The following is a 20503-nucleotide window of genomic DNA, read 5'->3' as shown; positions in this document are numbered from 1 at the left end:
CTCTTGTTTATGTAATTAAAGAAATGGATTTTGAGGTGAAATTCTATAGGCTAAATGAGTGGGCTGGGTGCACTTCTGGAGATTTTTGGTGTACAGAAAAACCTAAGAATAACCTTAGGAGAGCAGACAGATGATCCATCTAGTCTAGTGCCTTGTTTCAGACAGTGGTCAGTAGCAGACAGCTGCAGGGGAGTATGAAAAAGGGCAGATGCACAGCTGTACTTTCTCAGAACACTTTCCCTCTGTGTGGGGAAGAGCTTGCACCACCAAATATAGCTTTCTTTAGATGTAACAACGTATTATGCCACTGAAATCAGTAGTATTGCAATAGATTTACACCACTGAAATGAGGGTGAGATCTAACTTTTAGCTCCCCACCAGTAGAAAGCCGTTGTGTCCCTCACTGACTCCAAAAGAAATAAACAGGAAAGGGTGGGTTTTATTGTATTAGAGCTCAGCAAGGCCAAATGGACACCTTTAATAGGAATCAGACCACAATAAAAGCCAGGAGTGCAGTTGTATGTCAGCAATACAAATCACACATCAGGATTACGAAGGTGAATTATGTGGCAGTTGGCTGTTTCTTTGAGTCTGAATATTTCTCTAGAGGATTCAAGGCTTAGATATAAAAATGTTTGTGGCTGATAGAGCTGCTCATGTTGTTGCCATATCTTGCTGGTGTTTTCCCTTAAATCAATATATTTAAATAGGTTTGTGTCCTGCAGTTCTGTCAGTGCTGACACTACTTAAGTGACAGAAAATGAAAGGAGATGAGTATCTCTGAGCTAAAAAGATTAGGTTTAACTTTAAAATTTCCAGAGGTAGCAAGCATCTTAGGATTGTTCCTGTAACCATGCTCATGATCCTAAATTTTGTCTTTGGCACTAATGAGTCAAATGTACTTTGCTAGGCTGAGATTTGCGCATCAAGATGGAAAAAGAGTAAAAAAGTTGTAGTTTCACTAGTGTGGCCTCTTTCTCACCAATTCTCTGTTGTCTTGTGTTTCTTACTCATCTCATTAAAATCCTGACCACACATAGCTACTACAAATACTGCAGCATTCTCTCCCACTATCAAGGACATTCTATAGCCAGCAGTGTCTCCACAAGTTTCTAGTGAGGTTTGGCAAGAAGCAGACCTGAGGCTCAGCTGGCTTCCTCTAGCAAAATATGGGTGGAGGGTGAGGCTTAGCTGGATTGTAAAGCTCAAGTTTTATCACAGTTCTCACAATATTTGGCATTTCTCTTAATCTCCCTACTCCAGAAGCCAAGTGGCTACACAGCAAGGCACAGAAGATAGCTACAGTTACACAACTAACTCTGTAGAAAGGGAAGGTGCAATCCTGGAGCACAGCAGAACTTCTCCCATACCTAACAGCTAATGTCTCAGCTGTTTTCTGAATAAAATCCCAGCCAAATCACTTCTCTGTGGTGTTGAATCAGTGGGAATGCTCTGTGCATACTCATTAGGCTTAAAAAATCCTCATGCATAAAGAAGGGCTCACAGTCTGAGCAAGTGACAATGTTCAACCAGCTGCATTCTTATTGAATTTCTTTTCTGTCCAGTGCTGAGAAATGTTGCACTTTAAATTGTAGGATTGTTGGGTTTTTTTTTCTATTTTTTTCCCTCTTAACATGTGTTTTCCCACATGGGAAATCTTGTACTGTTTGGTAGATGTAAAGCAATTAATAAAATGACGTATTTTGCATCCTATTATTTGGACAGAATGACAGAGCTCTTCTTGTGTGTACAGATAAAGGCAGCAGATAAATTCCCACTGTACTGCTAAAACATGTCTGTTCTGTGCTAGACTTACAAGATACTGCTGTTGTGGGGTTGTGGGGTTTTTAATGCTCTGATTACTAGACTATCTTACATTGTCTGCTCTTTTAAAGGAATTTTGCATCATTAGTCAAAGCTGGCAGCGAAGGATTTTTACATAGTTCCTCTTAGTTTTCTTTACAGTCTTAAAAGTCTGATGTGGAGAGACAGTTTTGTCATTGGCTTGGAACATAAAAAGAAATCTGAGTTCATCTTCTTCTGTCAGGTATTACCTGTGTGACTTTAGGTACTGGATGTTTGTAATAGTGTTTTGCTACAAACAGGTCAGAGGCAAGCAAAGATTGCTGGCAAGCCATCAGCTTGTATCAGCTCTTTGCACCTTGATTATCATGCACAAATTGTGTTTGAAGTGTATGTGACTGTTTGTTTAGAGAAGTTTTAGGGGAAAAAAAACAAACCAAAACAAACCCCCAAACCTAATCCTGTAGTCATTAATTCAGGAGCATATCACCTTCATAGAACTCAATAGAAAATAGTTTGCAAGTCAGGATTGAGAGCATCTATGTGAGTCCTAGAAGGAGGCATGATCAGATCCTCTCCTGAGATCATCTGCCCAGGACTTCTGCTGCTGCACACTAACCTGATAATCAGGAAACCATATGCTGCACTTGCTAGTTAAACTGAAATAGCCCTCATTTCCACTCATAAGAGTTGTAGCAATAATGTCATATTTTGCATTTAATTAGGAAAAATTAGTGGAGAGAATGTGTCATTTTCTTTTATATGACAATTATGAATGTGCCAGAAATTTCAGTCTGGAATTTATGTGCAGCTATCCTTTGCAATTAGGCCATCTTATTTACTGCCAAATAAATGTGGTTTTTAGCAGAATTTCTGTGAAACTGCAATTACATCTAGAGAATGAGTAGATTAATCCCATCTGTATGGATCTTTCTGCAGATACTGTGCCTCTCATCCCTGCATGCTCTATTTGTGGGTGACTTTCTGAATCCAATAACACTAGGAGAAGGAAAATATCTGCTCTCTTCAAATGAAAAACTGAAGCAGTGTAACTTAACCTTTTTTATCAATGAAGTTTTACATTTTCCTGTGCCACCTACTGCCTTGGCAATTCTGAGAAGGCAGAAGGCATTGTTTAGCTTTGAGGAAAATCTTGTTTGGAGGTCAGGATCTAATCCTGCAGCCCTTCCCCCTTTGCTCATATCATTTACTGATGCATGTGTTGGTCTTGTGTTTTTGATATCCTGGAAGATCTTCAAACTGTCTCAAGGAAGAGTTATTACAAAGTAAGAATCCCAGGGTTTGAGCTTGATATATTCATTATTACTAATGGTAGATCAGTTAACTGTGTAAGTTTTTTGTTAAGCTGCTTTTTGAAAGGGAAGAACAATTGAAGCAAAGATCCTCTGAAATTTCAACCAATGTATTTCACTAAACCTGCCCAAACAGAAGGCTCCATTCACATCTGCAGGTTAATATGTCTGCAAATATTGGTATTTTAACATGTCTTAGGAGTTAAACTGTGCCCATATGATGATTACAGCTATTTGCTAGACCATCTGTCTTTCAGGACTATCAGAAAGTCTAGATGGATGATACTATAATTTGGGACAAGGTATTGCATTCCCTTGAATTTACTTACGTCAGATAGAATGTAGCCCACTACTATTTCCAGTAATGACAATCTAATTGCCTCAGCCAAACTGTGGCATCTCACTGGGAATTTACATTTGTGTGATGCTTACTCTGTCATGGGGAGATAGATCATTCATAAATAACCTATCAAATATGAGTATGATTGTACAGAACTCAGTGGCATTGCAGAGAAGTCTCTGTACCCCACTATGCAGCATGAGCTGTGTAGAGGCATTCATAGAAGAGCTTGGATTGGAGGTGGTGCTGCAGTAACCTAGCTCAAACCTGCTCCAAACATAGTTAGGCTGTAGTTACATCAGGTTGATCAGAGTATCCTGCAGTCCAGCTCTGGAACTCTTCAAAGTTGGGGATGGCACAGCCTCTCTAGTCATTGCCCCAATGCTTTACAACCCCAATCATGATTTTTTTTTTTTCCTTAACATCTAATAAGAATTCCCCATGTTGCAACTTATGACCATTGCATTTGCACTTTGCTGTACATGAAAGGATTATCAAGAAGTCTTTTTCTGTTTACCAGGGGTCTATAAAAAACAGAAGAATCAGGAACATAAGAGACACTCCCATTCATTATCAGTGTTCACTTAAAAATTGTCTGTAGATTGGTCAGCAGAATCAGGCTGTATGCAAATATAAAATGTCTCTTGTGTAAACCAGTATCCTTGCAGAGGAGATGTTGTTTTCACTGGACCCTCTATTCTGTTCAGTCTCCAGGCTGGATGATTTCAGAGATAAATCTGAGGTTGTGTAGTGAAATAAATGCAAGAACTAAGTTCAGCTTTTTCAAGACTGGTTGCAGAAGCTGAGGCAAACAGTGAATGCTACATTAGGCATCTCAAATTAGAAGTGAATTTGGACGTTCATCTGTCTAGGAGTTAATTCTACATTTGTGAAAACAGGATAACATAACAATTCTCAGTTTCTTGGGAAAAAAAATAATATTAGGAAGGGGAATTCCTGAAGTGAATAAAGCTTGAGGGTTTTAGGCTGATGAATATTATAGATGATGCCCATACTGCTAGGTGAAAGAGGCTCACAGGCATGCTGGCCACATCAACATCCACAGATGTCAACACTGACACCTGTAGTATGATCTTCATGACTGAAGCACTGCTGAAGTGCTGAGCTTTGTCCCAGAGGCTGTCTGCTGTAGAATGTGTGCTTCCAAATCTACCAGAGAGAGCCTGGGCTTCACAAAGGGTGTAGAATTGCTAATGAAAACGTTTTGAGGGTGTTAATAATCTTTAAATGAAATGAGATTCAAGTGGTGAGTAGTAAAAAGTGAGAGATACAAAGAAAATGAAAATCATTTGTGAAATAGTTGCATTGAACATACCCACAGTGTGAAATAAACTTTATGAAATAAATGAGATAGAGTCTTAGGCAAGGATCCTCTGTGTCCAGACTATGGTATTGCATCCAAATGCTTACAGCCTGAAGAGGTGACAGAAGTCTTGGCTTTTTCTAATTCACAAGACTTGACTTTGCAACCCAGATCATTTAGGATATTTCCTTTAAAGCATTTAATGTTATTTGTATTAAAGCATCCAAAACTGGGCCAGCATTTTTAGAGGCTGGATGTGTTAGCATTCATCTGTAGCAAACATGTTGTGTGTTCAGATTATTCATATGGTGCTTTGGAGAATCAGCTGGTAATGGGTACTTTGTTGGACATGTGGAAATTTGTGAGTTGTGGTGAAGGACAGACCAGCCATGGATTTGAGCAGATGGTGGTCATTACTTGTGCCAACATGTGACAGAAGTGCTGAGGCAGATTCTTTTGCTGGGCTCCTGACATATATCTTCATAGCAAAGTGAGTAAGTATTCAAGAAAGATTGCATACAAAGGATCAGAACTGCAACAGATTCATTTTAGTCATTACTGTATGACAAAACATCTAATATTTAGAAGTTCGTGCTCTCACATATGTTTCCAGGTAGATCCTGCACTTGAAAGCAGTAGACCACTTAATGCAATTCAATTGCATTCATTGCAAATTCATTGCAAAACTACATTTTCCCTTGAATTCATGGAACAGTAGGGTAACCTGGCTGCACATAATAAATATTGTCTGTGCACCTTAAAATACAAATACAGCTTGCCATTTAAACCACACTATATGGAATTATCTGTAATGCAGTATGATTCCATCCTGGGGAACGCACTCTTTTATGTTTATACACTCTCACTGGGTCATATTTTCAATTTTTATGGGTTAGTTTATTATTGTTTTGCTAATGACACTCAAACCTCTTTCTCCCTCATAATGCATCTTCAGTGACAGATAGTGTGGTCTCTTGGCTGTGAGTTTGAGGTTGTGGAGTAATTTTTAGCAATTAAACACTTTATTGATTAAACTGTTCCTCCTGTTCCACAATTTATGTCACTAGACAGTGCATGGAGAACAAAAAGCAGCTGAAAAGAGAACAAAGTGCAGGGAAGAAGAGGAGGATTGTTTAGGATTCTTTCTTACCAGCTCCTGCTTTTACAGCTAACTTTCAGCCTCAACAACATTTTGCAGCCAACAACCCTGACCTGGATAGGCTGGAGAGTTGGGTGCAGGCAAACCTCATGAAGTTTAATAAGGACAAGTGCAGGGTCCTACATCTGGGGAGAAATAACAACAGGCACCAGTACAGGTTAGGGGCTGCCCTGCTGGAAAGCAGCTCCACAGAGAAAGACCTTGGAGTGCTGGTGGACAGCAAGTTCTCCATGGAACAACAATGTGCTCTTGTGGCCAAGAGAGCCAATGGGATCCTGGCATGTATCAAGAAAGGTGTGTCCAGCAGGGATAGGGAAGTTCTTCTACCTCTCTATTCTGCCCTGGTGAGACCACACCTGGAATACTGTGTCCAGTTTTGGGCTCCCCAGTTCAAGAGAGACAGAGACCTGCTGGAGAGAATCCAACAGAGAGCCATGAGGATGATTAGGGGACTTGAGCATCTCCCCTATGAAGAGACACTGAGAGCTCTGGGGCTGTTTAGTCTGGAGAAGGGAAGACTGAGAGGGGATCTGATCAATGTCTATAAATATCTGAGGGGTGGGTGTCAGGAGGAGGGGGCCAGGCTCTTTTCAGTGATACACAGTGATAGGAAAAGGAACAATGGGTTCAAACCAGAACATAGAAGATTTCACCTCAACATGAGGAGAAACTTCTTTCCAGTGAGGGTGACAGAGCACTGGAACAGGCTGCCCAGGGGCGTTGTGGAGTCTCTTTCTCTGGAGACTTTCCAAACCCACCTGGATGCATTCCTGTGCAGACTATCCTGGGTGATCCTGCTCTGGCAGGGGGGTTGGACCTGATGATCTCTTGAGGTCCCTTCCAACCTCTGATATACTGTGAGACTGTGAACCCATGCTGAAATGCTCTGGTAGAAGACCACATACCACATGCAGAAGTAGCACATAAAATGAGTATCGCTGGAAGCAATGCTGACATTTCCTATGTGCTTTGAAACCTATACTGGAAATGTGGCAAAAGGCTGCTTGCAAGCTTAGCATTGCATTGTCTATCCTGGCTTGTGTGGCATTGCATTGTCTACCCTGGCTTGTGTGGCACTGCATTGTCAGCCCTGGCTTGTGTGGCATTGCATTGTCTGCCCTGGCTTGTGTGGCACTGCATTGTCAGCCCTGGCTTGTGTGGCACTGCGTTGTCAGCCCTGGCTTGTGTGGCACTGCGTTGTCAGCCCTGGCTTGTGTGGCACTGCGTTGTCTGCCCTGGCTTGTGTGGCTTAGGAGTAGGCTTGCAGGAGCAGTAATGTGTATTTTTTTATACTTGGAGAAAGACTTATCTATCTTTTCCAGATATTTCATCTCTACCTATGTTCTAGATTCCATGTTGTCCACATTACATCCTATGGCTTGAATTTCCCTGGGCCGGCACGTACTTGTGATGAAAACAGCTAAAAGCATTTGCACATATTCCTTTATGAAAAGCAGTAAAAATAAAGTTCTTTCTTCAGTAGTAAAATCTTATGTGTGTTGCCTTATGGCTCATTTTGCTGCTCACAGTAGCTGGACCATCTCCTAAACCCAGCTCCTACCTGCCTGCTGGTATTGTTGGTGGTGCCCACTGTGTTGTAGGTACCATTCTGTTCTTTTCAGCTGTTGCCATATATCTTTTGATGTGCTTCTAAATCAGCAGTTCTAAATTTGTCTATATCAACACCTTATTTGTCACCATATATTTCTTAATATTCTAGTAAGAGAGGTTTCTCCTTCATCCATCATGTAATACAAAGGCCTTTTGAGGTTGGTTCTTGGGCTGTACCTTTATATTTAGGGGATTTTAGTTGCTTGAGATTAGGGTCTCAGACACTTCTGGTGTATGTGGGGTTGATGCAGAGTAAGGCATCAATGAATCCTGGAATGGTTTGAGTTGGAAGGAACCTTTATTGGTCATGTAGTCCAAACCCCTTGCAGTGAGCAGGGACATCTGCATCTAGAGCAGGGTGCTCAGAGTACAGTCCCACTTGACCTGGAATGGTTCCAGGCATGGGGCATCTACCATGCAGAGGGCTGGAGCACCTCTCCTATGAGGACAGACTGAGAGACTTGGGGCTGCTCAGTCTGGAGAAGAGAAGGCTCCGAGGTGACCTTATTGTGGCCTTCCAGTATCTGAAGGGGGCTACAAGAAAGCTGGGGAGGGACTTTTTAGGCTATCAGGTAGTGATAGGACTAGGGGGGATGGAATAAAGCTGGAAGTGGGGAGATTCAGGCTGGACGTGAAGAAGAAATTGTGGTGAGAGCCTGGAATGGGTTGCCCAAGGAGGTGGTTGAGACCCCATCCCTGGAGGTGTTTAAGGCCAGGCTGGATGAGGCTCTGGCCAGCCTGATGTAGTGTGAGGTGTCCCTGCCCATGGCAGGGGGGTTGGAACTAGATGATTCTTGTGGTCCCTTCCAACCCTGACTGATTCTATGATTTCTCTAAGCAACCTGTGCTGGTGTTTCACCACCCTCAGTACAAAAACTTTCTTCCTTATATCAAATCTAAATCTCCCCTCCTTTAGTTTCTTCAAACCATCACCCCTTGTTCTGTCACAACAGGCTTGTAGTCCAGTGGTTGGAAGAGCCATGCTGTCCTGGTGACATGGAGCTAAGACAAGACTGCAAGACAAAAATCTTGCAGTTTATTCTTCGAGGCTTTTGTATGCAACTGACCTTCACTTAAGTATTTTGTGCTACATAAATATTCCAAGTGAGCCGTGAATCAAGATTAATGCAATAGGTGACTACCAAATCATTAGCAGTGCAGGATGTAATAAAGTTGATGCCAGGGCTTTATTAAATAGGGCGTGTAAGTCATTAAAATAAAGTAATGGTGTTGTGTAAATGTGAGAGCAGAGCCCCATTTCCTCTGGGTGTCTCATCTTAAACAAGTAGTAATGTTAGGAATGGCAAGTAGCAAGGTAGGAAGTCTGGCATGGTTTAAATCATTGTGGTGACCAAATTCTGATTAACTGATTTGCTGCATCTCTTCTCACATCGAAGGTGATACTATACCTCAGGTTCTATTGGGCTGCAAAACCATAATCTGAATAGTGTGAAGAGAGCTGATTTTTCAGTCAAGAGCAAATGATGAAAAGAACAGCACTGCAGAGGAAGACAAAACTTGTACTTTTCAGCAAGTATATAAATGTCTAATCCTCTCCCTTTCTTTTTTGGTAGTAACTGAATAAGAACAGGCAGTGAAACATTTTGAATCCATTATCAAAGCAATGGATTAAACTTTTCAATAATAAATAGAAAAAAAACCCAAACCAGAATCCACAAATTGTGTTTACACTTGAAAATTCCCTAGCTTCATCAATCATCATTTAGTTTACTCATTTTGTTTGCACAATTTGAGTTCATGCTATGAGTTAGAACAAAAACCTCTTGCAAAGAGTTTTTTGGATTATAGCTGAAAGGTTCACTCTGCTGGTGTCTGTCTTTGTGTCCATTCCTGTGAATTCCCAGTGATGAGAACAGTCTTTTTAATAAATGCAAACAGTGATTTGTATTCAAACAGAAATTCTTGCACCTGTATTGATGGACAGAGGGCTTGAGTGCTCCTCCATCTCTGGGTGGGCTGTAGTTAGTCACTGAGACCAGGGAGATAAAATGACCTTGACTGACACTAATTTTTAACCTCTGGTGTCAGCAGCTTCCTTCCCCCTTCACCTGCTGTAGCTCAGGCTTTCTGTAACTTTTAGCCCATCAGCACTGCTTTCATAACTGTTTGGAACTTCTGATGATTTCTTTTTTACTTTTTGTAAATGAATCCTGTGAGATACTGGTGCTGATGGTCCTGCTTATTTCCATTTTCAGTCTTGTTCTATCTTGTTCTATCTCAAGTAGCAACTTTACCACTCCCACTGTCATAGTTGTGGAGAACATGCTGGGTTTTTTCATATTTCATCCCCTTTAGCATTTCCTTACTCACTGACTTTTCTCACCCTTTCATACCAATGTATCACAGGGATCCATCCAAGCAGTGGATCCATTAGTGATACTTTAGCCAGGGTGGGAGCCTTCTTAGATACCTTTTTTTTTTTTTTTTTTTTCTTTTTCATCTCAAAGCAAATTTTGGAGATTTAAGATTTTGATTTGCTCCTTGCTAGTGCAGTGATTTTGTTTGCAGGTTTCTCTTCCTCAGCTCTCTGCTTGCAATACCATTAATCTTCTTCAGACTGTTTCTTCCTTAGCTCTCAGGGAGTATATATCATATGTAAGTACAATAGTTACAGAGTGAGACACCAACATAACATTTTACAGTGGCCAGATCCTGCAAACCATTTAGCTGCTGTTGTATAGATTTTTCTGGGTGGAAAAAAAGAGCTGATGGTGATTTTAAAAGCTGATAGGTGGGAGTAAAGCATGTTGCTGAAGAATTTAAACTTCTCACAGATATGTGCTTTAGATGTGGGCTCTGCCTTGTAAGCTGCCCTATTTTTTATGATGTATTTGCCTTATCTGGAGTAAACATATTTTTTTACATTGCTTATTTTTGTGAGAAGTGACTAAAATGTGATTTAAATGATCAATTTATAGCTATCTGAGGTTTACACCTTATGGTGATTTATTTTTGTGTAGAATGTGCCTTTCCCACTTTTCAATGGTGTGTTGCAGTCTCTGGAGTCCTTGAACTATTTCCAAGAAGTGAGCCTGCTGGGGTTTAAGCCAGTTTGGAAATCTGTCTGTTGGTTTGATGGATTATAGTCCATGTAGTGAGCACTCAGCCTCCACAAAGTTCACGGCATCTTCACCTTTAAGTATCTAATTTATGTAAAAATACCAATAAATTATTGAGAAGGGCCTACTTGCTGATATCAGCAGTTCTGGAGCAATTAAAAATGGTATGACTTTGAAAATCATTGGAAATGTTGGCAGATCTTCAACAGTTCTTTATGGGTTCCAGCTATTAATATTAGAGAAGAAAAAGGCTTGGTTTTCTTCTTCTACTTCCCAAGATTTTTTTCTCCTTCCCAAGATTTTCTTCTCATTTCTCTGTGAATTTAATAGGTTGTTCTTGGAAAAAATTCTACATTGATTGTGGAAAGTTGTGCATCCAAAAATGTATGAGAGGACAGCAACTGTTCAATACAAAATAAATATAAAATACCTTCCTTTCTTCCTGGCTCATTAGGGATTTGTTCCTGAGTTTGCAGAAACCTCACATCTATACCAGTAAGCTAAACACTGTAATGGCTCATTCAGTGATGGCAAGACATGCTCTGACACTCCTCACTGTTCAGCTCTCTTACACTGCAGATGAAGTTTGCCACTTGTTGCTCCTGGGCTGAACTCAAAACTTTCCTCTGGGATATTTTTTTCCCTTTTTATTTTTTTTTCCCTTGTGACATCAATCAAAGCCGTGCCACAGAGTTGCTGTGGCATGGACAACTGAGTTGCACTGCACAGGCCAGGCCATGTTTTATTACTTAGTATAGACACTTCTATAGGGGCAAGGCAAAGATCCAAGTTAGCACAAAATGCAATAGATTTGACAGTGTAGAAGTTTGCCCTGAGTAATCCTGCTGGAGAACTGCAAATGTTGACTCTTCAGGTTAAATATCTAAATCTGTCTGAAGGTGTCTATCTAAATGGCAGTGTTTTTGCAAGTGATGAGCACCTCAGTCCTTTATTAAATCAACATGAATTTGAAAATCACCTTGTAGACACAGTAGGATAAAATGAACATTTATTCATGTATAGACTTACAAGATTCTGCTTTATCAGAGAGAGCAAAACCCAGTTGTGCCATTTCTACACTTGGGGTTTGTTAAGATGCCACCAGTCAGAGGAACATTTGCTAAGTGTAATGCTCTCTCCTTCCCCCCCCCCCCCCCCCCCCGCCAAGACTTCTTCTCTGCCCCCCTGAGATACCCCTGAAAACAAAACAAAACAAAACAATAGGGAAAGCAAAGCTAGTAAATCAAAACCAGCTTGACTAATTTGTATTTGATTGCAAATGAAAATTGTTGTTGCACTGCTATGTTAGGTGTCTAATAAAAGGCAAGTGCTGCTGTGCTGCCTCTCCTTTCAGAGGCTGTTCAGACCTGGAGCTTCTACCTCCTGAGACATTCCAGAAAGCCAGGGCATTACCTGGGCTCTTACTATAAAAAGAAAGGTGCTTGTATGGAAGGTGAATGTTTCTATGATAACAGGCATTGAAAACTGGTCTTACATTTTAACTTTGTGCACAAATGAGAAAAGAAGCTGTACTGCAGATAATGTTTTACAGGAATATGACACAGTGTACTGATTTTCTTTAATCCTGAAATTCACTGGAGGAGTGCTACAGCTTTGTTCTTAGCTTAGATCTGTTTATCTGTAACTTTAATGACTAATTAATTTTTTTGTGTGTGTTCTAATTGAATTTTACAAGCAGGATTAGATCTTTAAACTCTGAAGTATAGCTGGGAATGATTATGGAGGACCAGACTAAAGCAGTTTTCTGTTATTCTTGGTGACAGCATGGGAGGCTGCTTTCTGAGGGCAGCATGTGCAAACAGCTGTTATCTTAGCATGGAGCTGGCTAATGACTACAGCAATTTGGAAAGCTACTGGGTTTGTACCTGAAGAAGTAACTCTGGGCCACAGAGCCTGATTTCTGTGTGTGAACACATGCTGCTAAGCTGGGGAGCAATGTGCATCAGCTACAGCAGGTAGTGCCACCTCCTTGGACTTTGGTGCTGTACTTCTGTGTCCGTGTGGTAGCTTGTTGCCTGTTTCAGAGGAGATACCCATTACATCTGTGCAAGAACCTTATTTTAACCAGTAAACATATGGTGAAGATAGGTGGGTTTTACTGTGGCCAGAATACTGCAATTTTAGGTGTCAGTCTGCTGCAGGACATTGTTTTGAGGCAGGATTCAGTAGCAAAAGGTAGACTTACTGCAAATAGATCCTAATTCACATGAATTTGTCTCATAGTAACAAATGAACTCTCTGAAATTTTGCCCATACCTAGAGGTGGAGGGAGACTCCAAAAGCACTTTTTTCATAGACAGGGCTGGGAGAAGCATCCTAAAAGTTTCAGAGAACACCATGGTTTTCAGCTGCTACCTGTCTCAGAGGGTACACCAATGATGTTAAAACGTTTCAGGTTGTCAAGAGTGATTTGCTTAATAGAGGCTTCAGGGTCAGAAGTGTTTCTTTTAATTAAGCTCTTTACATGCAATGTTAAGACAATTTCTAACAGAGTGAGGTCATAGTTTTGATGGGAACACTTAAGTGCCTGCTGTAAATACTGCTGAGAATTTGAAAATCTGGTTATTAGCAGAATCTTTGACTACTGGTACATTCTTTTGTTTGTTGTGGGTATATGAATGTCTGTTGCCTGCACCTCACCCTCCCCATGCAATGCCAACCTAAACATTGCCATCTTCTTTAGAATCTGTAGCATTTCTTCTAGTAATTGCCAATTTATCCAGTCATCCCATTACCTCACTGGGAGGCTGGCTGAATATAGAGGAGTCTATAAATAAATGATTAGTCTGATGTGGAATAATATCTAAGAGAGGAGTAAAGCATCACTGATAGTATAGGAAATGTTCTTTCTGAGTAGATACATTTCTGTTGCAGTCAGTTGTGGTCATTACATTTTGTTCCCCTTTATGTTTCTTGGCTGCTGCAGGAATGGTTTGAGTTTCGCATTTATTTCCAAGCATTTTTCAAATTATTTGACATGTGCTAGGCTTTCTCTTTTAGTTCTGTCTGGAAACAGTCCTCAAAGACAAGCAAGGACCTCTCTGGCTATCTCAGGGGCTGTATCTCTGATAGCTGTCTTGATGAGCAAGTAACCACCTGTCTTGCAGGAGCTGGTGTTCATGTAGCAGGAAAGACAATTTATAGCTGCAAACCAAAATAAAACTAATGGTTGTATCCTACAAGGTGCTACAGCATTGTCCAGAAGAGCCTTGTTGGTCCCATTGAATGAGCTGCCTCTTGAAATGCTTAAACCTCTCAGGGAACACCCAGTCTAAACAGAGGAAACAGTAGAGGATTTTTATCCTCCCTGCATAGGCATACATTTGAGAAAGCTGTACCTGTGGAAAACTATAGATACAAAGCATGGGTCTGAAATAAGAAAAACACAGCATGAAGTGCAATGAAGAAATCAGGATGAAAAGGAAAGTAGGAGGTTTCATTTTTAATCGCTATCAAGTCCATTAGAGAATGGAAAATAGAGCTTGATCAATTGATATCAAAGTACCTTTCCCAAAAATGGTAATGTTTTTATCATGAAGTAGCACCTGCTACTGCATCAAAAGTTATTAAATTGTATGTGCAGGAAGTAATATCTGTGGAAGGTAGATGAATAACCCCTAATAAATCATACACCACAAGGGTATGCAGCTGATATCAAGATTAATTATGTGCTGATGCCTAAGTCATTATATCATAGATATCCGTGTTGAGATTTAATTTTTTCCCTAAAAACTAATGAATTCTGAAATAGCTGCTTAACTATTTATAAGCACCCTTGAGATGCAGGCTAAGGCAAGACAAGAAAACACAACTGCTGTTTCATTGCTTTGCCTTGTATAGTGGAGTGGTTAAATCTACAGTGTCAGCCATATAGAAATTTAATTAGAATTTCTGTTTTCTGACCCAGCCTTGCAAACTTCTTGTGTTTTGTCTTCTTTGTGTTGTAGCAAGCTCCTTTTCTTATTTTTTCACATGCCTCACAGTCTTTCCTTGCAGTGGTTACAATGTGGCATCATTTTTACCTGATATATTGAAGTTATTAAAAAGCAGGAAAACACAGGGTATGTTCTGCCATCTTGATAAAGTTTTATGAGATGTTTAATATATTGTGTCGAGTATAATTTCTATCCTTGAGTCCTTAGCATGTGGAACATCATAACATTTAATTCCTTTTCCTGATTAAGGACCAGATCCACTTAGACAGACACCCATGAGCTGGGCTCAGCTCCTCACACCATGCACAGAGTGGGTGCTGAAGTGAGGTGATGCAGGAGTTTGTGCACAGGGCAGATATCCTCCTGCCAGGGAAAGGATGCTCCTGTTATAGACACCCATGTTGTATCCTGAGTCTTTCTCCACAGTGTAAGTCTTTATGTTGGTAAATCACAACCCAAAATATCTAGGAAGTGCCCAAGTACTCATATCTGCATCCCACTGTAGTCCATGGCACTTGAGCACTCACCTTCCCAATACACCAGAGACCATCTCTCTGAGCTCAGAGCTTAAATTCTGTTCAGAGGGTGATGAATGCCAGCTGGACTAAGGTAAATGTCATCTTTAACAGGCATGGGAAGCATTTTTCTGAAGCTGATTCCAAATGCAGCCCCATTATCAGGCCAAGAATCCCCACCTCTTACTGATCCCATGTCCACCTGTGGCAGTAGTTTTTTGCCAAATCAGACTGTGAAAGATGCTCAGGCAGTTTTCTGTGACTGCTACAATGATCCCAGCAGCAGCAGAAGGAAATGGGATTGTTCTTGCTTCTGCAACAAATGTTTTAATAATTTATCATGAAAGCAGCAAGCTGGAATTCAGTCATGCAGCATAACAGGAGCTAATAAAATACAGGAGATTACATCTCCCTGTGCAGAGCAGCAGATAAGGAGTAGCACACCTGATGGCATCCTTCAAGCCAAGTTCAATTGCTCCTGTCCTGACAAAGCACTGAAGACAGTTGGTTAGCTGTACCTGCCTGCTCCTCTTACTTGAAATGATGCCTTTTCCTCCCCCCTCACTGCTCACACCACAGATGTGCTGCCTGTGGGCAAGGATGCAACACCACCAGCAGGAGCATGTCTTTTATCTGGCCACAGCTTCAGAGAAGACATTGCTGGCACACAAGTGCAGAGCAGGGAGGCTGGTGTGCTACAGGTGAGCTCTAGCCTCTTGTGCTGACCAGAAATAGAGGGAGCTGCACTCCTGCTCTGTGCCCTGGCCTGCACAGCTCTCATGTGTTAATCTGACTTTGAGAGGCTACTCCCCTGCCTCAAACACCCTTGTGTGAGATTGGTTTATTGGTTTGGTGTTTTGGTTTATTTTTTTTTTTTTGTCAGCTGTATATGAGCAGGGTGTTAGCTGAAATGGAGAGGTGCTTAGGAATGGGAACATCAATTTTACAGATGTTTGGGAGCCCAGGAAACTGAGGGCAATCAGGCATCTAAAGGGCTTTTAACAACCTAACCATGCTTCCAATGTAGTTACACAACTATTTTGTAGAGATGACCTAATACAGCCTCTATTCTTTTGACAGGTTTCTGTTCCTAGAGTGATGCTCTCCTATGTCCTCACACTATGAGAAGGAAAACTATGGGGAAAACCAGTGAGAGGTAGAAAGATGCAGATTAGGGGTCTAGCATCACTTCTAAGTGAGTTTAATAAATTGTCCATTTCTGGATCAAAAGCTGGATCTGTACTGTGGGCTCCCACAGTGCACTTTTAGTTGCTTCTGCCATGGAGTGACTGACTGATGGGAAGAGGGCTTAGTTCAAAATCTGAAAATTGAACTAGGACAAGCATGAAAACAGTCTGTACAAATCAAACTTTTTTCAGCCATTTCTCCCATTTGGATTTTCCCACATATTTTGTCTTGCAGCCAGTGTGTTTGCTGCTTTAGGATTTTGACTTCTTAATACAAGACTTAATGTCAGTAAGAAATTAGTTGAGCTGAATTTAAGAGGTATGCAAAGCATGGATGGTATAGAATATAGGAGGCTCTTGGGAAGTCCATGCTCAGCATGAACTCAAGCATGGATGTTTTGTAGACTCTTCTTTTAAGAGTATCTGGGGTCTGAAATCTTGCTGTCAAAGGATCAGGATTATATCAAGACATCTTTCATTCCCATGGGGGATAATGACTTCCTGCCTGGATGGCAAATGTTCTCATTTCCCATGAAAAATGTTAGGACAAAGGTTAAGTACCTCCTGTAATTTCACAAAGAAATTTGATGCAAGCCTCTAGCTGTCTTTTCTATGTCTGTGCCAGACATTTTTTTGTTGTTCTAGAAGCTGACTGCATGGTACAGTTTGTAACACAGGGACTCATTAGGACCTTGGAAGATTGATTATTTTACACTTCATGTCTTCAGCCTGCTAAGGGGATGTGCTGTGTGACTGCATAACTTGCACTGAGACTCTCAGCGTTGCTGGAATTGTGTTACCATACCCCAGGGAAAGAAAAGTAGGACTGGGCTTATTCCCTGCAAGGGAAATTTTTTTGTTAATATGTTTTTTTACAGAAGCCCAACAGAAGCAGACAGATCCCAGCTCTTTGTCCCATTACCCAGAAGAGTTTTTCTCTCTCTCTCAGGAGAGGAAAAAAACGTACTGAGATCACAAGTAAATAGTGATGAAGCCATTAAACAAAATGGAAATTAAGGGAAAAGTGGAAATGAGATACTGTTGATGTGAATGTTAAGAGTCTTTCACAAGGGGTTATGTAAGAGAATGAACTAGATTCTGATTTTTTTGTTAAATTCATACCAAGAAAACAGTCCAAGGTTCACAGCACCCTATTAGTTTGCTGTGAGGTTTCCTGACTCTAACATGACTCTTTCATTTTACATTATAAGGCAATGATAGCAGTATTTTGCAAAGACAAAACGCTACATACAAAACCCCAAGGCTTTTACTTTTCTACTTCATGTCAGCAACAATTGTTGGATACTAAGGCACAACCTTATCATATTTCTTGCTAACAAGGAGAGGACATAACACATGCAGTTTTTCTTCCTACTCCTTCTAATAAGTGAATGAGAGCATGTGTGATTTGCAGTCAGTGTCCCAAGTCCTAGCTTTAAATTTGCTTCTTGAGGTCCCAAGAGTGTGTGACTGCAAGAGCCTGAAGCTTGTGTACAGACTGCCCCAGCATTACTGTAGCACTGAGATCCATGTTTCAAATCTAGCTTGGGTCAAGGTGCCCAGTGAGCTGCTGGAGCCAGGGGATAGATAGATCACACTGCCAGCCACCATACTCTCAGGAACACTCATGGTGATGGGGTGTCCTTTTGGATGGGGTGTCCTTTGGGAAAAAGAGAGCTGTGGGAGAAGAAAGAAGAAAGAAAAGGAGGAAAAATAAAGAAAAAATACTAGGTTTGACTCCTGCTATTCCTCTGTTTCTTTTGAACTTCTGAGAAGACGTTTTTCATTCATTATTCACTACAGGCATAGTCCCTCACCATATGGGGAGGGGATTAGCTGAAGCAATGAACCTCAGCTGCAGTTTACCACTGTTGCTTGGTCCTACCCAACGGGGAAGGGCTTGCAGCTCTTGCAAGGTGCTTCCACAGAGGAGCCAAGGTGCAGCTCCACTCAGCTTACAAAAGGACAATGTGTTTCACGTTTTGGAGGAGGTGAAAATTAATGGGTAAAAAAAGAACTGACTTACCATACAGAGCTAAGTAGGTATAGGAGGTGAATGTCTGCTTACCTATGCTAAGAAATGGGAAGAAAAATAAGAGAGTACTTACATACATGTAAATACTTCTCTCCTGTAGAAATAAAATGCAGTTAATGAAGCTGTGCAACTCTAATTGTTTTGATCCTGTCTCACTCATTCCCTTTGATCAAACGTACATGACAAAAATGACCACAGATATTTTGGTACTACCCTAGCTTGGTTCTTTTGTTTGTTTCTTTTCAAATTTTGGTACCCTAGCTTGGTTCTTTTGTTTGTTTCCTTTCAAATTTTAGGTGAGGTGGTGGCTTTGAAAGGTTAGCACTTGCCATTCCCTTCATTGATAGCTCATACCATCTGTAAGAAGAGGGAATAAATGGTCTGTAGAAGCCTGGTCAGATATAAGTGACAACAGTAATGTGTAATCACATACTCTTGATGTTGTTTACCAACAGGTGAAGAATTTCTGGAAAGAGGTAGAAAATCCTGCAATATTGTGAAGGGACAGACAGGGCAGTGCAAGGGCCTGATCAGCAATATGCATGACACTGGAGGAGTAAAAAAACTGCCAAGAGTAGGAGAGCCTACTCTTTTCCTCAAGGCAGCATTTGGCAATGGTTGAAAATTCATCTGTCAGGTTAAATAACTGAGATTCTTTACACTGATACTTACCTGTTCTCTGTAGAGGGAGGTTTTAGTGCTGGCCCAAATGAGCAACTGTTCAATACACAAGGAGAACAATGTGGGTATTTATGTCAATGAAGTGGAAGGAAAATAATGCAGCTGATTTGTCCTGAGTAGCTCATACTACCTGTCTGTCCCCTCATTGTGCTGCTGATACCTCTTGGCAACCAGCACAGCAGCCCTAGCGTATGAGCAGTTGTGTCATATTCTTTCTTCACCTCATTGACACAGAACATGTCATCAAATCCTGCTGTCCTCAGCACCACCCTTCAATTCCTGAATCTGGTGACAGCAAATGTCACTTGAGAACAGCTCAAGGGCTTGGACTGGTGCTAGTTTTTGGAACCACTGTGTCACTTTGAGGATATGTTCTTATTGTAGTTTTGAGTATGAATGTCACTGTTCTGCTGGGTGTCATCTTCTCTTCATGTAGAAAGGTTATCCTCTGTCTGACTGTTGTGAGAGGAAGAGGAGCCCGTAGTTTGCAAGACAAATAATGGGGAATTGAAAGCCTGTGACAATGCTGTGATGTGAACTGGTTTAGTCAAAAACAAAATTCTTCTGAAAAAGCAAGATTTCAGCTAAGGTTCACTCTCCAGACAGTTAGTGGAAACCTGAAAATTTTGAGTCAGGTCTTCTGCAGTGGTACCACAAGTCAATAGCTTCATCGGTTTTGCCCTGTAATTTCTTTATGTCTTCAGCTGGAGCTAGCACAAGGTAAGATATGGCTGAATGGGAAGTCTTGAGGGCAGAAACCAAAACTTGCTTTTCTGAGTGTGCAGAAGCACATGCAGAGGCAGAGGCGTCAGTCTGGTGAACATGAGGAGAGCTCACAAGTGGGATTCCTAACCAAAGTTACTTCATATTGCATTACAGAAAATGTTAAGCTGTACAGGCTGGTAGGAGGGAGAGTCCTGCTTCTAATTATGATTCAACATTATCTTTCACTGATAATAGCCTCTAGGTAATCAAAGAAGGTAAAAATTAACTGCATGCTGCTGATTTTTGTGTGTGCACCAATGAGCAACACAATCACAATGTAGTTTTAAATTAAATTCTTTTGTTCCTTTTGTTAATTTCAGTTTGGTGGTTTTCCCAGGTGCCAGTGCCTAATTTGCAGCTGAGAAAGTGCCCTGAAACTGATTTTTAAAAATGTACTCACATATACTACATCAACCTTTTCATTCCCTTATGGTGTGTGTCAAAGAAAAATGATCCTTGTAACTCTGCTTATTGGAGAGACACATCCATAGAGTATATTAATTGGTAGAGTTCCCATTGTGCTCTGCATAGTTTTCTCATGTGATAAATGAAGTCCTGGTTGTGCTAATGTTCTTCCCTCTCTTTAAAAATACCTGTGCCCCAGCCCCTGTCATTTGCTTTCTCCAACTGCCACATACTCGAAAACTTCTAAACTCTTGTGGGTTTTTTTGTTGGTTTGTTTTTTTTTTTTGTTTTGTTTTGTTTTGTTTTTAATTATTATTGTTTGGTGGGCT

General features: G+C 40.8%; 1 protein-coding gene across 1 annotated transcript in view; it reads left to right on the top strand.

Moving 5' to 3' along the window:
* DPP6 (dipeptidyl peptidase like 6) overlaps positions 1–20503 on the top strand; it is a 375478-nt gene that overhangs the window by 187289 nt on the left and 167686 nt on the right. The window lies entirely within an intron of this gene.

The sequence above is a fragment of the Indicator indicator genome, chromosome 20 (assembly GCF_027791375.1).
Source record: "Indicator indicator isolate 239-I01 chromosome 20, UM_Iind_1.1, whole genome shotgun sequence".
Lineage (NCBI taxonomy): Eukaryota > Metazoa > Chordata > Aves > Piciformes > Indicatoridae > Indicator > Indicator indicator.
Note: the sequence above shows the minus strand (reverse complement) of the source record. Positions and strands in the feature narration are given on the sequence as shown.